This window comes from Podarcis liolepis, assembly GCF_965112155.1.
Source record: "Podarcis liolepis genome assembly, chromosome: 11".
NCBI classification, from domain to species: domain Eukaryota; kingdom Metazoa; phylum Chordata; class Lepidosauria; order Squamata; family Lacertidae; genus Podarcis; species Podarcis liolepis.
In genome coordinates this window covers 34,104,317-34,128,839 of record NC_139565.1, presented here as the reverse complement: position 1 = coordinate 34,128,839, position 24,523 = coordinate 34,104,317, and the positions used below count along the sequence as shown (strand labels likewise).

The window sequence follows — 24,523 nt, the reverse complement described above, 5'->3', positions numbered from 1 at the left end:
TCAGAAAACCACTGACTTTTAGGAAGGCATCAAAGTAATTTGTTAGTCTTTGATGTAGGAAGTTATTTATAACATTACAGTGCTTGCTGATTGTATGATATGGCTCCTAGCAGACATGGATTGTCAGAGTTAAAATAACAATGTATAGTGGGAAATCTGAAGCTTGGAAATGGATGATGTAATTAGTTATATTAAGGGCTTTTTACTTGTTTGTTAAAAATATTTTGGAAAGGTACTCTTTTTCTGTGAGGGCTATTTCCTCAATTATCATTTCCTTAATAGAAACCAATTCTTTGCATAGAAAGGGTGTATGTGGTAATATTTGAAGTGCCCTGCAAATGCAGTTTTTAAAAAATAGGAATGCCCCATTTTGGCAGATGCTAAACCATACATCTTGTTTGCAATATATTTTTGCTGGGTCCTCCAACAAAATGACTCTACTTACGGTACTTCTCCCCTCCCATTTTATATTCTTAACAACCCTGTGTCAGAAGGGGGAGACATGAGCAGGTCAGCAATAAATCACAGGGTGTCAGTGAAGTTAACTCTCTATTCAAGGAAACACAGTCAACTCAGAAGACCAGGCCTAGTGAGCACAGCAACTCATCCCAGTAGATCTTGTCCTTATGAGGCAGTTGTGGGGACTGAAGGTCCCCACCTTCCCACCGTTGTCTTAAGTCTCTTCATCCTCTTGGTCCTTCCCAAGCAATATGAGACTGTGTTACCATATCTATCTCTGCTCCTCCCTCTTTATACCTCTTCTGGTTTGGGTAGACCAGGGGGAACTGGATGCAGTCAGGCTTCTTCACCAGCCTGACTCATCTCTGCCTCTTGGTCCCCCTCCTGTCCAGCCTCTACTTCTACTTCTGCCTCTGATTCTGGATTATTCTCTTTCTGCACTAAACCCTCTTACCCCTTCAGCTTCTGACACCTCCTCTTCCCAGTCTTCTTCCTCTTCTCCCTCTGACGGCTCATTGTCATCTCACCACCACTCCCTGGGCTCTGAGCCTTCTTCCCTTGGGGGTTAATATAGAACATTTTTACCTGTTGCATAAAAGTATCCAGTGAACTGCCTAAGCAGTGGTGGCCCTACTATTAGGCAGGTGAGGTGGGCACCTTTGGCGGCAGGTGCTGAGAGACAGAGAACATCAACAAGGTGTTAGAAGACAGAGTTCTGTGACCCACCTCGCCTGCCTTGCACTGCCTAAGGAAGTCTGGTGTCCTTGGGTGTGGTAGGGGACACTGTTTCAACATCAGCACTGAAGTAAAATTAAATTGCCTGTCTGTCTAGTTGCTGATTGTATGTGACACAGAGAAGGGGCCGCATCATCTGGCCCTTCGCCTCAGGTAGCAAAATATATTGGGACGGCAAATAGATCTCTCTTGATAGGGAGTTCCACAGGGAGGACACTGCTGTTCCTTGTCTCCATCAGCCTTGCCTTGGACAACAGTAGCACTCAGAGAAGATGAAATGAGTGGGAATGGAACTGGGTTGTTCTTACATCAGTTTCAAAGAGTGCACATGCAGTTTTAACTGTAGCAGTTTAATCGGAGATGGGAAACCTGTGGCCTTCCAGATGTTGTCCAGCCAACAACGTCCATTTTCTACATTGATGGGAGTTGTAGTCCAACAACATTCATAACAGGTGCATGGATAGCTCAGCTGGTTAGATCATTGTGCTGATAATGCCAAGGTTGAAGGTTTGATCCTTGTATGTGACAGCTGCATATTCCTGCATTGCAAGGGTTAGACTAGATAATCCTCAGGGTCTCTTCCACTCTACAATTCTATGATTATAACCCATGAATTACACATTGCAAATTCTCTGATAATTTCTATTGATTTTAATGTTCTTAGTAATCATTTCAAACCAAAGCAAAACGTCATATGTTACTTATTGACATGAATTATGTTCTTTGCTCCCGGATCAGCAGTTGTTCAGTCTATATATCTAAAATAAGAATCACAGCATCAAGGCTGCCGTCCACCTCATGAAAGATTCTTCCTCCATAATTAAGCTCTGTCCTCCCCATGCTCTTTCTGTGGCTCAAGTAAGATAAAACGTCCAGCTCTTTATTGCAAGGGAAGTTGAGTAACAGGTTCACTGGGATGTCAGGAGGAGGTATTTTAAAAGGCTCATTGGCTCTAACCTTTGCCTAATCTAATCTGTTGATCTTCCTGCCTTTACAACTGTCATTCAAGAAAAATTAAACCCAGTAGGTGAGACTGGTGGAGTTAGACTGCTAGACTGGAAGAGCATCTAGACAATTAAAAAGTGAGAGAAAGTGAATGAATTGTTATTTTTAAAAAAGACTCATGAAATAATCTGATGAAAGAGACAAAGGAAATAAGATGGGGTTGAAAATAAATAGCAATGGAAGTTGAAAAGGAAGGAAAAAATTGTTGAACAGAAGAGAAAAAATGTTAAGATAAGTAAGTAAGTGCATATAAAAAGTAATGCTTAAGAACAATAGTGTGTTGATGAAAAAAGATGGGTAAAAGGTTGAAAACCATGAAAGAAGCTCCAAATAGAGCCTGGCATCCCAAGATCTCATGCCAGGGTCTTGTTTTTTCTCTCCCCCCCCCCCCGTCTTGGAAAACAGATCCATACAACATATAAAGGTCCAAAAGTAATATTGAAGAAGGACTTACTTTTTAGCAAAACAAAAAAACTTTGGATACTGTAAATGAAATCCCCCAAATTTCTTTTGTGGCAGAATGTTGAAATTAAATTAATTTTATTTGTTAATCTTCAAGCTGTGAGATGAGTAGATGTATGGGGTTGCATGTTGGTAAAGAAAGGAAAAAGCTAGCAGCCCTGAATATATGCATTTGCTTTTCATTTCTGCAGGGGTTATTTGTTTGTAGGGCTGGTAGAACTCTGTTAAATTGCCAAAGTGCGTTAGTATAAAAATCTCCATTCACCGTGATCCTGCTGAATAAACCTATGTTTCCATGCACAATCAAGCACTGGATCAGGAACAGCAGACACACATCTGGTAAATCCAGCTGTGCTCCTGTGTGGGGATGTTGTCTAGTAGTGCTACATTGCTTTTAATGGAATACTTAACACATGCTCATCCACATTTTGGCACCACTACTAAGAACATTTCCAAAAAGTGTGACTAGACTGGAGTCGAGATGCCTGTCTTTGGGGTAGCTTTTTATTCGGGCTGCAAAGGGATCAAAGAATCACAAAACCATGCCTATTATGGGATAGCAACCATTGCAATGTGAGACCATGCCTGTGTGAAGTGGCTTGCGCAGATACTGCCTTCTTATCACGTAATTGTGAGGCCTGTCATTGGAGGCAGGTCTATCAAGCGATAACCTTAAGTACCACTTCAACTGCTGCTACTGCTTTGGAAGGAAGTTTAGATACTAGCAGCAACAATCCAGGCTTTGGAGAGAACATAGAATTTGTGCAGTCCCTGCTCAAAAAGCTTAACAAGTCAGAGACAGAAATGGAGGAGGGCAATGGGAATATAGGAAAGTCATGGCGGTGAATGATGGTGGGAACTGCAGGTAAAAGAAGAAGAGGGAGGGTTGGGAAGCAGGTCTGAACAGGAGAAGAAGGAAGAATCTTGGAGAAGAAAGAGAGAGAAAAGGCAGCAGTTCTGCAATAAGAGCACAGATGTTGCTTGCAGAAGGTCCAAGAGCCATAGCTGAGTGGTAGAGCATCTGCCTTGCATGAAGAAGGTCTCAGGTCTGAGGTTCAATCCTTGGCATCTTCAGGTAGGGCTGGGAGAGAGCTGCTGCCAATTAGTGTAGTACTGAGCTGGATGGCTCAGCGGTCTGATTCAACATCCTACTGTAAGTTCCAGATAGGGCTCTCAAAGGCCCTGGCCTGAAATTCCAATGCTGAATTGCACAGACCTGAGTTTCCCCACTCCTACTTTAGAGAAAACCTAAGTAAAATTCTTCATTTAAAAAGGAAAGCAATACAGATTTCTCCTTTCTCACTTCAAAGCCTACTTTGTGCTGCTGAATTTTCAGTAGTGAAAATTAATTATGCTTGTTATTGTATGCACCGATTCATTTCCTCAACAGACAATAACATTTATCATAGCTTTCTTTTATCTGGAGTGTGTAATGGCAGCTCCCCCAGTGCTATCTGATTTGGTAAGGAGCCGTTCCTCTGATCCACATTCCATTGTCAAAACGATGGCTGATTAAGCCTCTTTCTTTTACCAGAATGGAACGTTGTTCGCCATGTTTTTTATTCCCATGAATCTCTCATCTTGTATAGTTCTAGGTTTACCATTCTTTCTTTCCATCTGGTTTTTCTCTGCTTTAAACACTTGTCTGCTACATAATTTCCCAGGTGAATTCCATTATTATATCTACCACAATCTTTCCCTGTTTTCTTGCTTAACTTTAAAATATCATGGTGTGAGTTACAGGAATTCAGACTGTGATGCTGAAATCAAACAGCATTGTGACATCTTCTCTGCTGTGCAGTTCTTGCTGGATGAGTATTCAGCTGATAAAAATGTGTATTGGTTATCCACAAACTCAAGAGCTTACACTTTTCCTATATAATAATAATAATAATAATAATAATAATAATAATAATAATAATAATATATTTATAACCAGCCCTCCCCAGCCAGAGCCGGGCTTAAGGCGGCTACCACCAATAAAATTACAGTAAAAACATAATAGAAAAAGAAAAAACCAATTTAAAATACAGGTTAAAATGCAATTTAAATTCAGCATCATTTTAAAAGTTGCCATAAAAATCCTGTTACTTTGATTAAACACGAGGCCATCCAGTTCATCCTTTGGAACAGGGATGAGGAACCTGTGGCTCCCCAGATGTTGCTACAATCCAGCTCCCATCACCTCTGATTATTGGCTATGCTGGCTGGGCTGGTGGGAGTTGCAGTTCAGCAACATCTGGAGGGCCAAAGGTTTTTTATCTGATGAGTTAAAGGACCACACACCATAGCTGTCAAGTGTCCCTTATTTGAAGGGACAGTCCCTTATTCCAGCGCCATGTCCCGCTGCTGTCCCTTATTGATGGATGTCCCTTAAATGTCCCTTAAATGATGTCCCTTAAATTTCAAAGGAAGCAGCTCCTCTCCCTCCCTCCCTGCCGGCCAGGGAGGAGGGAGGCTACAACTGTGTTGCTTGGCTGTGTTGCTCACCCAATAAGAAGTCTAAGAACGACTGGGGGGTGGAGCTTGCATGCCTTGTGTGTGGCTAGTTAATGCAAGCTGAGGGGTTTTTTTTGAATGCTGGACGCCATTTTGTTGCACGTGCTGCTGCAAACTTTGCAGTGCAAAGCCAGGCCGGGGAGCCATCTTAAGTTGAGGCTGCATAGGCCTTGTGGTGCATGTGATTCAGATTCTATTCAGTTGAATCTCTGGTTACAAAGTTGGTTGGACAGTGTTCTCGATGCTACCAGCATGAGTTTGACCAGACTGCAGGAGGACAGGAAGACTGGAGTGCCTGGAACAGGTGAGGCTGCAGGTCCCTTATTTTGGCTGCTGGTTCCTTATTTTCAAGGCTGCTGGTCCCTTATTTTAATCTGTAAGTTGACAGCTATGCCAAGTAACCTTTACAAAGTGATGGTTAAAAAAGGGCACAGTAGTAGTAGTAGTAGTAGTAGTGGTGGTGGTGGTGGATAAGACTTGTTGGTGACAGGAGATGCCTCTAGATTCAATGCATCAGACTGAGAGATGTGAGAAACTACCCTTGTACCCAAGAAGGGAATGATGCTTGGAAGCATCCAGGCCATAGGGATGGGGCTTAGACCTCTACTGCCATCAGCAAGCCATCCAATTGTTAGTTCTCTCAGCCTCACATGGCCTGGCTAGTGGCAAACAATATGTTCTGGCCTGAACTTCAGAGATAGTTTTGTGTGGGATTTCAGAACTGGGGCTATTTAGTTTTCCAAGCCCCACTCCCCTAAGTCTATTCACTTCAATCACTGGTACTCCCCAGAGAGAGCACGGCAGATTCTGCCTTCTTATTTAAGTTTTTGTAAGATCCTGGTTGACCAATAAGACTACAACCCTTGCACTGAATATTGTCCTAAAGGACACTGGTCCTAGTTCAGCTCTAACTTCTTGCAGTCAGTTGCTCCAGATGGAACTGCATAATCTCACTCACGTTAAAAGTTTAATTGAGTGAGTTCAGTGGTGTTGGTGTTGGGTGCAGTAATCAGGATACTTCAGTACACAAATTCCCTTTCTGGTGCAGGGTAGCTTTATTTAGAAGCTTTGCTTTTGTCTAATCCTGTGAACTCTTTGAACTCAGCTCCTGTTCTAAATTTACCCAGCCCTGCACTGAACCAACTGCTTGTTTGATGCATCAATGGGTGGAGATTCACTTGTGCAGCTGCATGCATCCATTTCCTGCACTCTGTAATTTGTACAGCTGGGCAAATAGATAAGAAAGGGTGATATTATGCAGCATTAGTCATACTCCGAGTAGACCCATTGAAATCAATGGAATTTAGTCCATGGCTTTCCATAGCTCTGCTCTGAGTACAACTAACCAAAGATTTTAGCATGAATGCAGCTATCCCCTTCCCTTCAACCCTTCTTCCTCTACTATCTCGCCTGGCAGCAGGATGCTCCCACTCTTGTCTGGCTGACAGGAACTGAGGAGATCCTCCTTCCAGCTGCTGATTACAGAGTCCCGCTCAAGGTCTCATTTATATGTGCATGTTTCTGGGAAGTGGAGATGACCTTCATCTGTTGAGTGTCCTTCTGCAGCGCTGGATCACCTCCAGAGTCCCATCTCTGACTCTTCTGCAGGTGTATCGTGGCTTCCCACAGGGTTGAGAACCTACAATTCATTTTATTAAAAGTCATCTTTTAAATAAATCATCTTTTTTGTTGTCAAAAATTTGTACCACTCAAAACAATTACTTTCCCTATAATGAGGGAGATATTTAAGAGCGAACTTCATCTTAATAATTATATTTATACATCTTTTCAGTATTTTGTTGTACATTAATAATATGCATTGGCTCTACTGAAAGGCTCCTTGTTCTTTTCCTTGGTTGAAATCCAATTTGCGCTAAGTCACTTGCTCACTGCCAAGGATAACAATCTGTAGGCTAGAGACAGGAAGCTAACGGGGTCTTACTCTTCAAATTGCCTTTCTTTTCTAACAAAGCTTTCTCTCATCCGTTTTGAATAAGATTGCCATTTCTCCCTCCTATTTCTGTTTCCCTATATTCCTGTCACAATGCCGGTTAGTTATACCCATTTTCAAATGTAATAATGGTTAAAGCTTTTCTTTTATGTGCTTTTGGAACATCAGGGAGGGGTGGAGCAGTTAAGGAAAAAATGGCATACTTTGGGTTAAAAGTATGAAACTTGGCATACTTATACATGGATCCATATTAAACTTTTTGAAATAAATTGATCTCAGTAGGCACTGTCCTTTGGCTGCCTAGAACAGTGGCATATATGTACTTCTGCCTTGTACAGCTAAGTCTGAGATAATGCACCTTGGGTTAGAAGTATGAAATGTGGGAATGAGGACAATGTCTACTCTCATCTTTTAAGTTTTATTCTACTCTACTTTTTAAAATACCCGCTCTATGGTTCAAGGAGTCTGCAGCGACACTCCCGGCCTGTAGGTGTCACTGCTATCTCTACACCACAGCCTCCATACTAGTAAGGACCACCCACTCCCAACACCCCTCAACCACACGTCCTATTCTCCTCAGCAGTCCTGGCAAACCCCACTTATTCCCAGGAATGTGGGCATAGAATTACAGTCTAAGTGGCATTTAATGGCTGTTGGTGTACCCTGACTGCTGAAATAGAGAGATAGCACTGAGGTCTTCCAGCCATTGATTAATTGCTGGGGGAAATCGTCTTTCTAGCGTTGAAATGTGAAACTTTACAGTGCTATGAACGTTTGTAGGATGCAATTCCTCTTGACATTGAGACAGGTCCTGAAGCAGAGTCATATAGAGTCATGTACTTAGCATTCATATTTGCACTCTCAAATCATTTTCAAAGCACTATCTTGTTGCAACTCTACAAGAAGCCCTATCCTAACTGAGAGCGAGAGCCTGGAGGTAAGGTGGATTCTTGAGGGTGGCTTAGTCAATGTCAGGCTGGAGATGCAGGACCATGGATAGCTCCAAGTTGGTTTGGCAAGGTATGAGGCTTTTTAGCCCACTTTTGCCAGATTATCCCTGCATAGCCCCACCCCATGCCTGAAGAATGGAATGTCTTAACAGAGTAGTTTCTTGGCCTGGAGCCTAGCATTCTGTTGCCTCAGTCATCTCCTACCTTGTGCATTGCGTGTGCTGGCAAACAAACCCTGGAGGGGATAGGAAGTTAGTCCATAGCTAATTCCAAAGTTTAACTATGAACTTCATTTCTAGTATTATAAAAGAGGGGGAAATTATTGCCTACTTTCTCCATGTCATGCACAATTGTATTGAGATTTCTGGCTCAGGAAGTGCCGTTTCTGAGGGTTCCAGTTCACGTATCTCCAGCTTAGAAGTATCTGAGTGAATAGGCTCTGATTTAGGCTTGGTGTTTGGGCCTAAATATGTATTCAGCACTTTTTTGGCTTATCCTGCTGATCTTCCCGATCGTGATAGTCATTGAGTACTGTTTTCAACCACTGGATGAGCTGTTTCCATCTGCCCCCCCCCGCTTTGTCTTACTCCGTGGTAAGTTCTTGGAGACTAGGATGTGCTAGCAGGTGGGGGGTGAGTGAGAGTGAGTGAGTGAGTACAGAATTGGGGGCTCTCTACTGCACCTGATTTGGACTGCAGAAGTCAAGCAGGGTTACTCATCTTTGGTTTACTCCAAGGTAGGCTTCACCCCTTGGAGACTTAGATGAGCTAGCAGATGGACCAAGGTGGAGTCTTTATTCTGCAGATACTTGGACTGTAGCCTTGCTCCTGAATGGGGTTTGGAACAGGTGTAATTTTAAGCCGTCTTAAATGAAGCTGGTGTACATTACACTGGCTTCCCATAGTTAGGATTGCGCCTTACTACAGTATATTGTTCTTGGAAACCTTTGTAAACTTCTGGTCACCACACAACAAAAATGATAGCATAATAGAAAAATGTAAACAAAATCAAGGGGCTGCAGCAACACTGCAGGAACTCTGAAGAAACAGAGTTTAATTTACACCACCCTTTTTGCTGATTTAAATTCTGCCAGGTTCCCAGGTCACATGACTAAGCTGAACAGAGTAAGGATTCAGTGCCAGTCTCCCTGCCCACTCCTGTTATACCCTTGGAATTCCCCTTTTTGGGGACTTGCACTGGCTGATCCTGAGATCAACCACATCCTCACTCCCTCATTCTGGTAAATCTGGGTTGAGGTTGAGGATTTCACTCTGTTTAAGAAAATTAAGTGTAGAAAGGTATATGATATCATGCAACAATTGAAATACTGGGTACAGATTGCCACACCTCAAAATGATATTACATAATTATTGCTTTATTTTTTGTTGTTGCCCACTTTGGACTCACTGAGGAAAGGCAGGATGTAAACATTTTAAATAAATAGCTCACAGGACCGTGACACCAGGTTGTCTGCAACATGGCATTATTAAAGTTCAAGTTGCCTTTGCAGAATAAGTTGCTTTTTATTTTATTCATTTATTTCCTCACATGCACTGCATAGCTCAATACAAAGTATGTTGCGGTATCAGTCCGACGAGGCAGCTGGGCTCACAACCAACATACCCAGCGGCTGGAGATTAAAATAACTACAGCAACCAGACGTCCCTCCATTTTTAGCTGTGTGATGTTGACAGGAAAAGGGTTCCTTGAAGCAGAGATTCCACATTAAAACAAACCAGGTTTTCTGCAGCCAAGGTTCAAAAACTAACTGAAAAGCCTTTTTACAGCCAAGGCCTCCCCTGCCCTCAGGAAGGGTTTTCTTCTTCTTCTTTTTGCAGAGGGCACTGACAGATAATGCAGAGCACACTCTCATAATCTGCATGGGATCCTTTAATTTGCTCCATCTGTGTTTCTCAGGGTTTCTAGATAATTCCTATACTCAAGGAAGATAGCTGTGGTGTTTCTTTTTTTAATTTACATTTTGAGAAGGATCGCACCACATTTTCACTTGTATCAAACGGTAAGATTTGGAAGAAAAGAAATTGTTTTCAATCGCCAACTTCTCCAGATTCTAAATGTCAAACACAGGGGGAGGGAATACTTTGAGGACCAAAGTCCATATTGCCTTATAGGTTTCCCTCTGAGGGCTGCATACCAGTGGTGGGTGAAATGAGAAACAAACATGAGTGGGGCATTGGATATGACTCTTACCTTCATACAACAGACTATATTAAGGTTACCAGATGTCCCCATTTCCCGGTGACAGTCCCCAGATTTACAAATCAGCCCCCATACAAAATCCATTGAAGTTGAAAAGTGTCCCCAGATTCATTGAAAAAAATCTGGTAACCTTAGACTATATTCCAGCCATGCAACAGTCAGGGTTTCTTCCCCACCATCTCTCCATCTTCCATGCAGGTAATCAAGAGGCATTATCACAGTGAAGGACACATTCCAATTAGCAGAAAGCATTCAGGGTGTTTGTGGCCTGATGAGAGTATTCAGGATGAAACAGAGAAGCTTGGATCCTGAGTCTGAGGTTCCTTACCCATGGTCAAAAAAACCTTTTTTGAAGCTCTGTCCAGCTGTGCATTGAGTACTCATTGAACTCTACAGTCCAGACCCTATTTTGTTCTCAAAATCAAATTTTAAAGGAAAGTAGGCAGGAGAGATCTATGGTTTATTTATACTTGTGTCACAAAACTACACATCAAATGCCACTCCATCCTTCGGTCCCCATATATTGTTGGATTACAACCCCCATAATCTGGTGTGTGTGTATGTGTGTGTGTGTGTGTGTGTGTGTGTGTCCAACAATATCAGAGAACCAAGGATGGGAAATGATGCTCTACCCAAGGCATAGACTTGGGTCCGGCCCTCCAGATGTTTTGAGACTACATTTCCCATCATCCCTGACCACTGGTCCTGTTAGCTAGGGATGATGGGAGTTGTAGTTCCAAAATATCTGGTGGGCTGGAGTTTGCCTATGCCTGCTCTCCCCTTTCCCACAGGATTTCAAAATAATGTCTCGTGGCTATGTCTGCCTGGTTTTTCATTGTTTCAAAATTACGGTTAGCTCTTGGCCTCGTCTTTTGCTCTAGAGAGTCTAAATAATAAAGACATGTCCATAGATGCTGAATTTAAATTTTGGGCTATAAATGAGTATAGAGTCAAATTCACTTTTGCAGATCCAAATAATAATCACTTGCTAAGTGTCCCAAATGGGTCAGCTGTTGCCAATTGCTCTCAATGTCAGCAATGTTTTATTATACTTTAAAATTTTGTAGTGAGGCAAATGGAGCATATGGGAAGCTGGGGCATAAATGTTTTAACAAACCATCTTCCTGTTAGCTCAGTAAGTGCTGCAGATTAAGCGCTCTTGAGAAACTGGTTTACAGTTCTGGACCTTGCAAACCATGAAAATGACAAGAGTGGGCTGTCACCGTAAAACAGGGTAAATGTATTGGGTTCAAAGGAGGTCACACTTTTATATGATGACCTCTCTACAGTTCTGAAAATACAGTGGTGCCTCGCAAGACGAAATTAATCCGTTCCGCAAGTCTCTTCGTCTTGCGGTTTTTTCGTCTTGCGAAGCACGGCTATTAACCGCTTAGCGGCTTAGCGGCTTTAAGAAAAAGGAAACAAACTCGCAAGAACTCGCAAGACGTTTCGTCTTGCGAAGCAAGCCCATAGGGATATTCGTCTTGCAGAACGACTCAAAAAATGGAAACCTCTTTCGTCTTGCGTGTTTTTCGTCTTGCGAGGTACCACTGTAAAGTTAATTGTACAATTTTTAGGGGGAAGTCACAGCCAATGTCTTGTATCTAGACTAAGTTGGTGACACTAAGTTTGAAACCAATGGGAATTAAGTAATGACTAAATTGATTTCAGTGGAACTTAAGTGCAACTAACTTGCATATAAACTATACATTTAAAGTACATAACTATTGGGAAATATAGTTTGTTAAGGGTGCTGGGAATTGTAGTTCTGCGAGGGGTAAACTACAGTTACAAGAATTATTTGGGAGAAGCCATGCACTTTAAATGTAGAGAGGGATATACAGGTATCTGGAAGCAACCCCCATTGATGTAGGATTGCCCTATTTCAAAAAGTGAAAATCCGGACATAAAAGTTGAGCTTTTTTTTTAGTTTTGGAAATTCCGAACGTATGGCAACCCTACATTGATCTTAGTGGAACCTCTCAATAATTGCTTATAGGAATGCCCGGTTTGTCTGGATCTCACCCAGTAGCTTGGATCCTAAGTTGATCATCCATGTAAAATGAGGGAGTGATTGCTGTAACTCATCACTTCTCATAATATTCCAAAGAGTTTCCCAAACACAGCAGTAGCAGTAGGTTTTCAGTGGAGGACGGGACTTCAAAGGTAAGGAGGAGATAGGAAAGCACAATTCCAGCCCATTAAATCTGTTCCAACTCATGGAAGGGAAGCTGGGATCCAAGTCATTGGCAAGAAGATTCTATCAATAAATAGAAAAGTTTCACACAAAGTCCGCCCATCCATCCATCCATCCATCCATCCATCCATCCATCCATACCAGAGCCGGCCCACCAATGAGGTAGGGTAAAAACCTGCCTCAGGCAGCAGAAGCACAAGATGCGGTGTCCTGCCTGTCCCACTGCTTCCACCCCTGGCAGAGCACCACCCCTCTTTCTAGTGCATGACATTGCTGTTCATCTTCCCAGTCTTGGGGTGGAGAAGACGAGCGGCATCGCCTTGTGGAACACTCCAGCTCTCACCGGGTTCTGCGAGAATTGGATGTTTCTGTGTGCAGCATTGTTGCTTGTCTTCCCCACCTTGGGGCAGAGAAGTCAAGTGGTAATGCCTTGTGGAATGCCCTGGCTCTTGCCAAGTTCTGTAAGAGGGGGGCATTCTGGTGGCAGCGAGGGAGACAGGGAGTAGCACCTTCCCATTTTGCCTCAGGTGGCGAAATGGGATGGGCCACCCCATATCCATAAATCCATTCCTAGATAAATAGATAGATGTTACTGTTTTATATGGTGTTTTTTAAAAAAAAATCGTATAATGTATTTATGTTTAAGTTTTTATATGCAAGTTGCTTCAATACCTTTTAGATAACAAGTGACCAATAATTCTAAATAATAATAATAATAATAATAATAATAATAATAATAATAATAATAGCAATAACAATAATAGATAATAGATAATATATATTTTACTTATTAGATGATACATTTCAATGATGTGACAATGAAATAGTGCTATAACATGCCCCACTTGAAAACACACTAGTACTTTAGGTAGTATACAGTTCCTTGGAAATGCCACTGCTTTTGGAATTCACAGATTTCAGTTTGCCAGTCAAGGCGTGGGAATAATAGAGTTTCCCTGACATTTTAAATTAGCAACAGATGACCCAGATTTGACTCCTTACAATGTCCTTCCAGAGTCCAATTCTGTATGATGACGAGCGCTGACCTTTGCATGAACAATCTCCATTTTCTCACTCCTCATGTCTGTTCCTCCAGGCAAAAAAAACAATATCTCAATGTACGACTGTAATTTTGCTGTAGAGGAGACAGTTGAACCGTCATCTTGTTTGCTGTTCTGAGAATTTCTTCCTTGCACATGCTATTAATTTGTGGATTTAATATACAATATTCTTATTGCATGGTGGTCTTTGAGCTATGCAACTCCCAAATCCATGACTTTTTTTAAACAACTCACTGCTTTGCAGCCATTTGTTTGAAGGTAATTTTACTTGCAACTGGTGGAATAGGTAACACTTCTGTTCATATTCAGAATTGTGTTGTACCTAGTGCTGCCTCAAAACATGGAACCAATGGAAGCCTATGGAAGATTAAATCATTTTAAGTGTCTAGGTGGAGAAAAATCAACAGGTCAGCCACATTTAGTTCATGAACTTATTATCAGTGCTTATTGTTTAGGTTTAGGAAATAACTTCTCAGAGAACTTGATCAGAAAGAATCATAAAGCCGTTAAGAGCCGCTAAGCCGCTAATAGCCGTGCTTCGCAAGACGAAAAAACCGCAAGACGAAGAGACTCACGGAACGGATTAATTTCGTCTTGCGAGGCACCACTGTATGTGGGACAGGAAAACAGTCAGATTGGTTTCCTCTAGTGAATGTTCTATTTGAAATGTTTGGTTCTCATTGATAGCTCCCTTCTGAACACTATGAGAATTGGGCCTTTTAGTGTCATGGCACATAGCCTTTGGAATTCCCTCCCCTTCAATATTGTTTCTGTTGTATATATGACAGCTACCAAAGACCTTCCTCTTCCAAGAAGACTTTTAAGTACGAGGTATCTCCCCCAATCTGCATCTGCAAATTGTTTTTAGGTATTGTAACTCTTTAATCATTTGTGTGCCTTGGGATCCTTTGGGAGGAAAGGCGACATATAAATTTCATAAATAATCAAATATGTTAATTCCTCTTCTTTTGATTTTTATACTGCCCCTCCTCTAAGGAGCTGAGAATAGTATACATAGTCCTGCCAATTTACTCTCACATCAATCCTGGGAGGTAGGTTAGACTGAGAGATAGTTACTGCCCACAAACACGTAGTGAGCTTCATAGATGAGTGGTGATTTGAACCCAGGTTTCCTAGCTTCCTTCTTCATAGTACTGGACCAAACCCCTCCTTTCCCCCTGTTCTTTGTAATTAAAAGCTGTTGTTTCAGGCACAATCTGTATCATATTTTGCTAACCTATATGATGTTTGTCTCTCCACGGACTTGATTGTTCTAAAGAAATAAGACATATTTCTACATAGCTGAGGCCATTATTTGAAATGCAGACCAAAAACGAATATAAAAAGGAACATAAATAAGAACTCTATTTTATGTATGTATCATATAAACAGTAAAAATATTTACATTACTTAATTTTATGTGAATCTGTTCCCAGATGAGAGTGGAAAACTAGATTCCCATCTTAGTTGTAAACCATCTTCACGATTTTGAATGAATGTATCCCCCGGGGTGTGATAAATAAAATCCAGTAGACTGAAGCCAAGATAAACTTCTCAAAATTGAAACCTTTCACATTGTTGGAAGCATCATTTCAAGGATTTTCCAAAAAGTGTTAGGGAGTAACACTGGAGATGTCTGATTAACCCTTTTGTTACAACTGTGAATTGTCTTATCTGTGGCATTTTGCTGCCTGAGGTTAAGGGCAAGAAGTGTCAGCATCGCCCTTGAGCCAGTGTCAGCAGGTTCTTGGATATGGGAGGGGTGAAATCTCATCAAGAAGGTGCCCACATCTGCAGATATGGAAACCGGTTGGACAAAACAAGTGACTCTAACTTCAACATAGGCAACGGGACAGTTTCTTCTACAGCACCTCACAGCAGTGAATTCACAGAGCTGATGGCCAATATGGAATGGGAGGGAATTGCAAAGGGTAGGTAAAGGTAAAGGGACCACTGACCATTAGGTCCAGTCGCGGACGACTCTGGGGTTGTGGCACTCATGCCACTAAAAGACCGATTCATTTATCATATGTGGTGGACCTCCTGATAAGATAGTGTCTGCAGGATGCCCTTTCCGGCTAAGTGCAGTGATTAATTGGGTATGTAAGGGTTCAGTTGAAAAACCACTTTTGTCTATAAAAAGGAAAAGATGTCTCTGTTTCTAGTATTGCTAATTCATATTATAGCAAAGTATATGGAGGAAAAGGTTGGTGAGGATTATTTCTTTTAGTGTGGCCATTGAAATTGTAACCTGAATTGTGGCCAAAGACATCCCAGATAGCTTCAAAAGAAGGTGCATTAAACTCAGCCCTTGATCTGGGACATCTTACAAAAACCCTCTTAGTGCTGGGGTGGTCTCTAAATTTTCTTGGCAGTATTGGCTTCATAAGACAAATTCCAATAAAGAAAATACGTTCTCAAAACTGATAAATGGAAGCCAATGAAAACAACAGAAAAAGCTTAAAGTACTGTATCTAGTCTAAGAGCTTTGTTCTCTTTTGGAGCTTGTCATACCTTGAGTTTCTTTTTCACTGGATCAAAAAGAGTGGGACTGCAAGTGAGCATAGCATGTTCCCTTCTCTGTGTAGCACCGGAGCCAGGCCACCTGGCCTCACAATGCTGACTTTGGTGTTCTCACAATCTCTTAACTCAGTATGTGGCCTAGTTTTCTCTCAGTTAATTCAAAGTTGTGGCCGAATGTTCAAAGCAACTTTATTAAGCACATAGAGGGCTAAAAATATTGCTTCAGTTGCAAGAATGTATTTGAGTGGGGGTATGATTCTTATTTTTTCTGTTTATCATTTTCTTCTCATAAATTTTCTGATGTGATTTAATGGAAAAAATCGCAATAAAAACTCTCTCTCTCTCTCTCTCTCTCTCTCTCTCTCTCTCTGTGTGTGTGTGTGTGTGTGTCTATCATGTATTGATCATCTATCTATCATCTATCATCTAATTGGAAATAATTCCACCTACAAAAACAATTGCATATATACACACACACACACACACACACACACACACACACACACACACACCTGAAGAAGTGTGCATGCACACGAAAGCTTATACCAAGAACTAACTTAGTTGGTCTTTAAGGTGCTACAGGAAGGAATTTTTTTATTTGGACTATGGCAGACCAACACGGCTACCCATCTGTAACTGGACACACACACACAATTATAGACAATTTCAAATTTAGTGTAGATACAGGCTGGGGTATGGATCCCCAAGTAAAAGATTGTTGAAAAAGGAAGTTCTTTAGTAGGCTCCAAAATGGCTAAATAGAGTTGAAGTCTGTCTGATACGTAAAGGGAGGACATTCCAAAGGCATGTGCTACCACACTAAAGATCCTGTTACTATACTGTATGGAATGGACCTCCTGATAAGGTGGTATTTGAGGAGGTCCTCTCCTGCAGAGTGCAGTGATGGAGTGAGTGTGCAAAGGGTGAGATGATACTTTAGGTATCCTGGTCCCAAGCTGTATAGGGTTCCGTATGCTAAAATAAATATTTAACTCTCTAGTAATTATTTGAGTAGTGTCATGACATGGTGGTAGTGGTCTGCTCTAGTTCAGCTGTTGCATTTTACACTAGCTGCAGCTTCAGGGTCAATCTCAAGGTCAACCTCACACAGAGATTCTTCAGCTCCTCCTCCTGCTGCTGGTATCTTTTCCACTTCATTGGAAGAATGAAGACTTATATTTAAAAACATATATAACAATGTAATGCTTCCTAAGGATGATAAAACCCCATTAAGTTCCTAATCTTCAAAATACTTCTACCAGGGATGATTTACTGAAATTGAATGGCACTCCTCTCTAATGTTGTTGTTGTTGTTTAGTCGTTTAGTCGTGTCCGACTCTTCGTGACCCCATGGACCAGAGCACACCAGGCACTTCTGTCCTCCACTGCCTCCCGCAGTTTGATCAAACTCATGCTAGTAGCTCCTCTCTAATAGCATGGATTAAAGATGGAAGATGGAAGTGTCACATTCCTCCCCCTCATCACAACTGGGCTGCTGTACCTTTAATTTATGTCTGGCAGACATTTTGCAGATGAAACGTCTACATGATCACTGTGCCTTTTTTCTCAAAGAGCTACTCCTGTTTAGTTTCTGTCTGCCAGGCCAAGAACCTTATCAGGGAAAAGTTGACAACTGTGACTGCCAGGTCAATATTAGTGGTGGTTTTTAATAAAAAGTTGTGGAGTTGAACTGCCACCCGGACAAAGAGTGATGAAGTATTTTATGGTGCAAACACCACGTCTTTCCAGATTATCAGTAGCACAGATTATGGCAGGTAACCGCAAAATAATCCCACAGTGACTGTGAATCAAATTACAGTAAGGCAAGGGAAAAAAGCTGATTCATATTTTCATTTGGATGGACTTTAGTGAAAGAATTTACTTCTGGTGGGACTGTTTCAGTGGTAAAACACCACTTCCTGTAAATGTCTATACTTCCATCTGGGTTGTGTTAGGATGGAAAAAGGGTTTTCCTCTGTATCCTGCTAGCAACTCTTTCAACAGTAGACCTTAAAATATAATAAGTATTCTTTCTCCACATGTTCCAGTAAAATATTATTATGGCTGTTCTTTAGTCTAGTTATATTTAAGGCTGTTACCAACTTTCCCCATTAAAACAGGGGGGAAAGGTTTATGTACTGTTATGAATAGAGAGCTATTCTAAGGGCTCAGCGAGACTTTCAGTGGCAGACAAGGGGCCTACTGCTTCTCCCCTGTGAACTCCTCCTCACAACAAGCTGCTTTCCCCTATGATGCAACAAACATGAGTGATAGGAAAGAGGTAGGCTGGGTTCAGCACCACTTGCAGCTTCACAGTGGCAAATGTTCCCTTCCTCCAAACCCTTCTTGCCTCTTATCTCCATGGCTGCTGCTGAATGTCTAGCTTGCTCTTGAGTATGACTTTTTTTGGTATTGGATCAAATTGTTTTAGGTGTGATCTTTGCTGTCAACTGTGTTGTTTCTTCAGCTTGGAAACTGCCTTGTGTATAGTAATACAGTGGTACCTCTAGATGCAAACAGGATCCGTTCAGGAGCCCCGTTCGCATCTAGAAACAAACGTAACCAGCGACGGCATGTCTGCGCATGTGCGCATCACTTTTCGCCGCTTCTGCGCATGCGCGTGACGTCATTTTGAGCGTCTGCGCATGTGCAAGCGGTGAAACCCGGAAGTAACGTGCTCCGTTACTTCTGGGTTGCCATGGAGCGCAACTCAAACGCACTCATCCCGAAGCACATTCAACCCGAGGTATGACTGTATAGAAAGGTGGTATACAAATTAAAAGTGAAGCAAAATGAAAAATAAGTGGCAATACATTTTCAAAAAAACCTCCTGTATTCTACCCACAATTAAGTATACCTAATTGGACTGTGTCCAAACTGCAGAGGGCTTCAGATTTTAAGATAGTATGGTAACAGAAAGTTTCTTTGGCCCTTTTGTAGAATATCGGCAGAGTAGATAGGTCCAAGATTTTTTGCTTCTGGTTCTTAATTGTCTCCTTAGCTTTGAGAACTTGCACTTGGGATTTGGGAAACCCTAAGTCAGAATCAGGTTTAGGAGGACTCTCTGAAGCTCTGCTCCACACAGTCTACCCTCTCGCCATCGGTGTTTACACAGTTTTTATTGGCAATGCTTTAACAGCACATATTTTCTTTGAACTTTACATCAGATAACAGGGTAGGTTATACTCAGAGCAAACCGAACCATTAGAGCCTGTAATAAATAATTATGAAACCGCTGGGGCTGAGAGATTTATCACAAAAGGAGGTAATATTTGTCAAGAAACTTTAAATTATGACCTGGCATGTTAGCATGGGTATAGAAATAAAGTCTGAAGTTTAAGAAAAAACCATTACAAACACAGGATACGTTGAAGCAGACTGAAACTGGCTAAAGTATTATTTTATTATTTATATCAATTTATTCTGGGGTTCTTGTCTTTATTTAGCTATCTTGCCAGACTAGCTTGCAATAAAAGCTAGTGATAGCCTGCAAATGTAGATACACCAAAAATGCAGAAACACTGAAAAACAGGCAGGCAGATAAAAACAATTCAATGCAGCACAACTTAGAAATCTGAAACAGACAACAGTAACAACTATCTCAGAGTCCCCTGTTAAACATGAAGGTCTTCAACAGGTAATGGGGGGAATGCATGAGCTGACACTTCTTGCATTTCATATTCTAGCTTTTCTTGAGTCGATGCATTAGCTTGCTTGTGTTGATGGTCATAGCCTCTCTGTGACATTTATTCCACCTTTTGACTTGTGACTATTTATGTTAATTTATATTAAATTGGGTTGTACAGTCCTACTGGACTAGAATAAAGATCTACCTCAGCCTGCACCAACCCTACATGCTCCAGATGTTTTGGACGGCAATTCCCATTGTCCCAGGGGTCTGTTTTGTTCAGTGTTCAAGGAATTGGTGTTGAGTCTTCTTCTGGATGGAGCTGCACTCTCCTCTACCATTTGAGGCTCAAGTGGCTTCAGAGAGCAAGGAGTGCTTACTTCCAGCTCCTCCTTGCCATGATGCTCTTCCTGGGAAGCAGGGGAGATAGCACCTAGGTGACCCTTGATGCCATAGTCAGTGGTAGAGGCCAGAGTAACTAACAGATTGAGGTTGAATCCTGACAAGACAGAAGTACTGTTTTGGGGAGACAGGGGTCAGGTTGGTGTGGAGGACTCCCTGGTCCTGAATGGTCCGGCCTCGGAGTCATTTTGGACTCACAGCTGTCCATGGAGGCGCAGGTCAATTCTGTGTCTAGAGCAGCTGTCTACCAGCTTGATCTGGTACGCAGGCTGAGACCCTACCTGCACGCAGACTGTCTCACCAGAGTGCTGCATGCTCTAGTTCAGGGATGTCCAACATGTTGATTGTGATCTACTGTTTGATCCCTGCGAGGATTTGGTAGATCGTGGTTGATCGCTGGCCCCCTTACAGCCCCGCCCCCTCTCCCTGCACTGGCCTCTATTGTTGCAGAAGGGAAGCCGGAGTTTAGAAATGGAGGCTGGTCAGCGATCCTAAGGGTTTGTGGCTGCTTCTGTTCCTCCCTCCCTCAGAAGAGCTGTCAACAACTTTGACCTGAACCCCTAAAAACCGGGGGTAGATCACTGCCAGATTTTAATTTTGAAAGTAGATCGCAGTCTCTCGAGAGTTGGCCACCCTTGCTCTACTTATCTCCCGTTTGGACTACTGCAATGCACTCTACGTGGGGTTACCTTTGAAGGTAACCCAGAAACTACAACTAATCCAGAATGCAGCAGCTAGACTGGTGACTGGGAGTGGCTGCTGAGACCATATTACACCGGTCCTGAAAGACCTACATTGGCTCCCAGTACGTTTCTGAGCACAATTCAAAGTGTTGGTGCTGACTTTTAAATCCCTAAACGGCCTCAGCCCAGTATACCTGAAGGAGCATCTCCACCCCCATCATTCTGCCCGGACTCTGAGGTCCAGCTCCGAGGGCCTTCTGGTGGTTCCCTCACTGCAAGAAGTGAAGATGCAGGGAACCAGGTGGAGGGTCTTCTCAGTAGTGGCGCACGCCCTGTGGAACACCCTCCCATCAGATGTCAAGCATGTAAATAACTATCTGACTTTTAGAAGATGTCTGAAGGCAGCTCTGTTTAGGGAAGTTTTTAATGTCTGATGTTTTATTGTGCTTTTAATCTGTTGGGAGCCACCCAGAGTGGCTGGGGAAACTCAGCCAGATGGGTGGGGTATAAATTTTATTATTATTACTATGCCATGTATGTTATTTTTCAATATGTCCATGTGTCTATCAGAAAGCAGTTGTACTACTCCTTTTCTTTTTCTCTCCTTCAAAATGTTTCCTGTAAAGAAGACAGCATGATGTGATGTCATGGCATTGCATTGCATCATGAGTTATCACGCTTCTGCAACAAGTGTCAGCCAACCAGAAACCCACAAATGATGGTGTAACCTCAAATGTTTTTGATTTATTTGACGTTCATAGGGGATAGAGAAATAAGCAATACTCAAATGTTGATTTCGGCAGCAGCTACACAGCCTTTGTTAACACTGAGTTTTAACCCAGTTAGGAAAGTTTCCACATATGTTCTCCTGCCCTCCCACTGCTACTGTATAACAGACATCTTCTGGGAAAGCCAGTACAAATCTCTCCTGCATTGACTCATGGTTTTGTAGATCCATGTGTTACCTTCTAAATACCTTGTGTTTTTATTAAACTGCTTCTTAAAACACAGACTCCTGTCCAAGTTAATTTCATCTGTACTTCATGTAATTGTTAATGTAGCTAATAATGCCCTGCCAGATACGAGATTGAGATTTGCCAGATATCGAAGGCATATGGCTGAAATCTGTCTTCCATTGTGCCTATAACAACCAGTTAAATGGTGATTTTTTACATCTGCCTATAGTTTAAGCAGTTAAACACTTGAGGACTTTTAATTAAGAATAAAGAGCAGTTAAATTCAACTTGCTTAATTTCAAGTCCACCTGATAATAATGACTTTGAAAGTTCATCTGGGCAATATCAAACCCTTGAATTTATTGGAAGGGTGACTATTATAGGCAGAATCAAAGGAAGTTGTAGTGGATTACTAAGAGTCCATTTTCGGAAATATATACTGAACAGTCAGCTAAATTGATAGTAAATAATGTCCTGACTGAGAATTGCAAAATAACTAAAGGAATGAGACAAGGTTGCCCGTTGTCACTCTTTTTATTTTTGTTTCAATCAGTTCTGGTGATTGGCAAGTCAGATTGTTTCAATGTATGGCAAAAAGATATTTCTAAACATATCTGGCAAAGGAAAACCCCAAGAATAAAATGTAAAATATTGATAGATGCAAAAGAGAGAGGAGGTTTCTCCCTGCCAGATATGAGATTATATTATGAAGCATCTTGTCTTTGTTGGCTAAAGGAATGGGTGACATTGGAGAATCCACATATCTTAGATTTAGAAGGTCATGATAATATTTTTTGGTTGGCACACCTATTTGTGGTATGAAAAGGTGAAAGCACACAAAGGATTTACAAATCACATAAATAGGAAAAAGTTGTATAGAGTATGGGATAAATACTGTTTCCAAAACCTTGCAATGGTAAATCTAGCTGCTAACAGCAGATAACTAATTAAATATTTGTTTTTGTAGCCAATGTTTTAGCTGTCCTAAGCATTCATAGTCTCTAAGGATGGAATTGGGGGAATAATTTCAGGGAAGCAGAGTCTGACTGACCATTAAGAGAAACTCCCCAGTGTTTTACAGTGTTTCTGTGAAATGTGTTTCACAGTGAAACACATGACTTCAGGAAGTTGTGTGTATTCAGTGTACTTTCACTGGAGACATTTAAGAGAAGAATGGGTGGGCATTTGACAAGGATGCTGCAGTTTTATGATGCCAGTACAGAGGTGGGGGCTGGACAAAATGGCCTTAAAGTTCGTTTTGAACTCTACATGATATAATGACATGAACTCCTTGGAGGCAAAAGCTAGTCCTACTGCCTGCACACACAGTTTGGTTCCTGAGGAGGAGCCAAAGAAGAAGAAGAAGAAGAGTTTGGATTTGATATCCCGCCTTTCACTCCCCTTCAGGAGTCTCAAAGCGGCTAACATTCTCCTTTCCCTTCCTCCCCCACAACAAACACTCTGTGAGGTGAGTGGGGCTGAGAGACTTCAAAGAAGTGTGACTGGCCCAAGGTCACCCGCAGCTGCATGTGGAGGAGCGGAGACGCGAACCCGGTTCCCCAGATTACAAGACTACCGCTCTTAACCACTACACCACACTGGCTCTCTTTTAACTGAATACTTGCAAGGTCAAGGCAGTCCCCAAAGCAGTGAAAGCGGGATTAGGTATAAAGGACTATAAAGGATATGCTGTTATTATATAGAAGAGCAAATTAATTTAAATTAGAGGCCTGATATAAAGCTCCTGTAACATACCTACCTTTATTCATGAAATAGAGCAGGGGTAGGCAACCTAAGGCAACCAGATGCGGCCCAATTGCCTTCTCAATCAGGCCCACGGACGGTCCAGGAATCAGCATGTTTTTACATGAGTAGAATGTGTCCTTTTATTTAAAATGCATCTCTGGGTTATTTGTGAGGCATAGGAATTCGTTCATTTCCCCCTCCCCAAAATATAGTCTGGCCCACCACATGGTTTAAGTGATGGTGGACCAGCTCATGGCTGGAAAAGGTTGCTAACCCCTGAAATAGAGGATAGGAAAAGTGGTGAATTCATTTGTAAACTGGTTTCATTAAAAGGCCTTTAAATGGAGGGGGAGCAGGGAAGTGACAGCTTGACCTGAGCTCCATAGGTTACCAGCAGTCCACATGGTAAGAGGTCTCTGAGTTAACAAGGAGCAGCTGTTGCTGTGACTTGCACAGAGCTTCCCCTCCTTTGGTGAAAGCAAACAGAATTATCTTCTATGTTCATGTGAAACTTTTAGAGTTCACAAACTATGCCAGAACTTTGATACAGCAGTCCATTTGACTAGGTTACAGTGAGCTGACTGACATTGGAAAATCAAAGGACTGTGGAAATGTTTGGCAAAAGAAGGCATACAGAAATTGGCATGGACAGCAAAGAAGATATAGACTTTATTTATTTTTTAAAACCAGTCTCTGTCAGCTGCTCTAGTTTCTTGTTGATTACATCAGTGCTGAAACTTAAGGTAAGCAGAGGGACTTATAACTAACCATCACAATCTGCAAAAAGAACACAAATTCAAGCACCGCTACAGAGCCCATCAAATTTCCCATCCCTTCTACCACATAACTGATATGTACATTCCTGTGGATATTTACTGTGTGCTTTCGAATTTGGAATCGTTTAAAATATTTTGTCTGAATTCTCATTATTTCTCTACTTTGAGGAGCGATGCCTTAATATGTAAGCTCTTCATTTTGAGCATCTACTAGCATGCATACTTAATTGAATAAATTGACCTGTCCAGGTTGAGAAAAATAAACATCTC

At 41.8% G+C, this 24,523-nt stretch overlaps 1 long non-coding RNA gene across 1 annotated transcript in view; it reads left to right on the top strand.

Annotated features, from left to right (window-relative positions):
- Positions 1 to 7,995: 7,995 nt before the first annotated feature.
- Positions 7,996 to 24,523, top strand: part of LOC310688782 — a 65,294-nt gene continuing 48,766 nt past the window's right edge. The window contains exon 1 of the long non-coding RNA XR_014517176.1: positions 7,996 to 8,048. This is a non-coding gene — a long non-coding RNA (uncharacterized lncRNA). The remainder of the gene's footprint in view (positions 8,049 to 24,523) is intronic.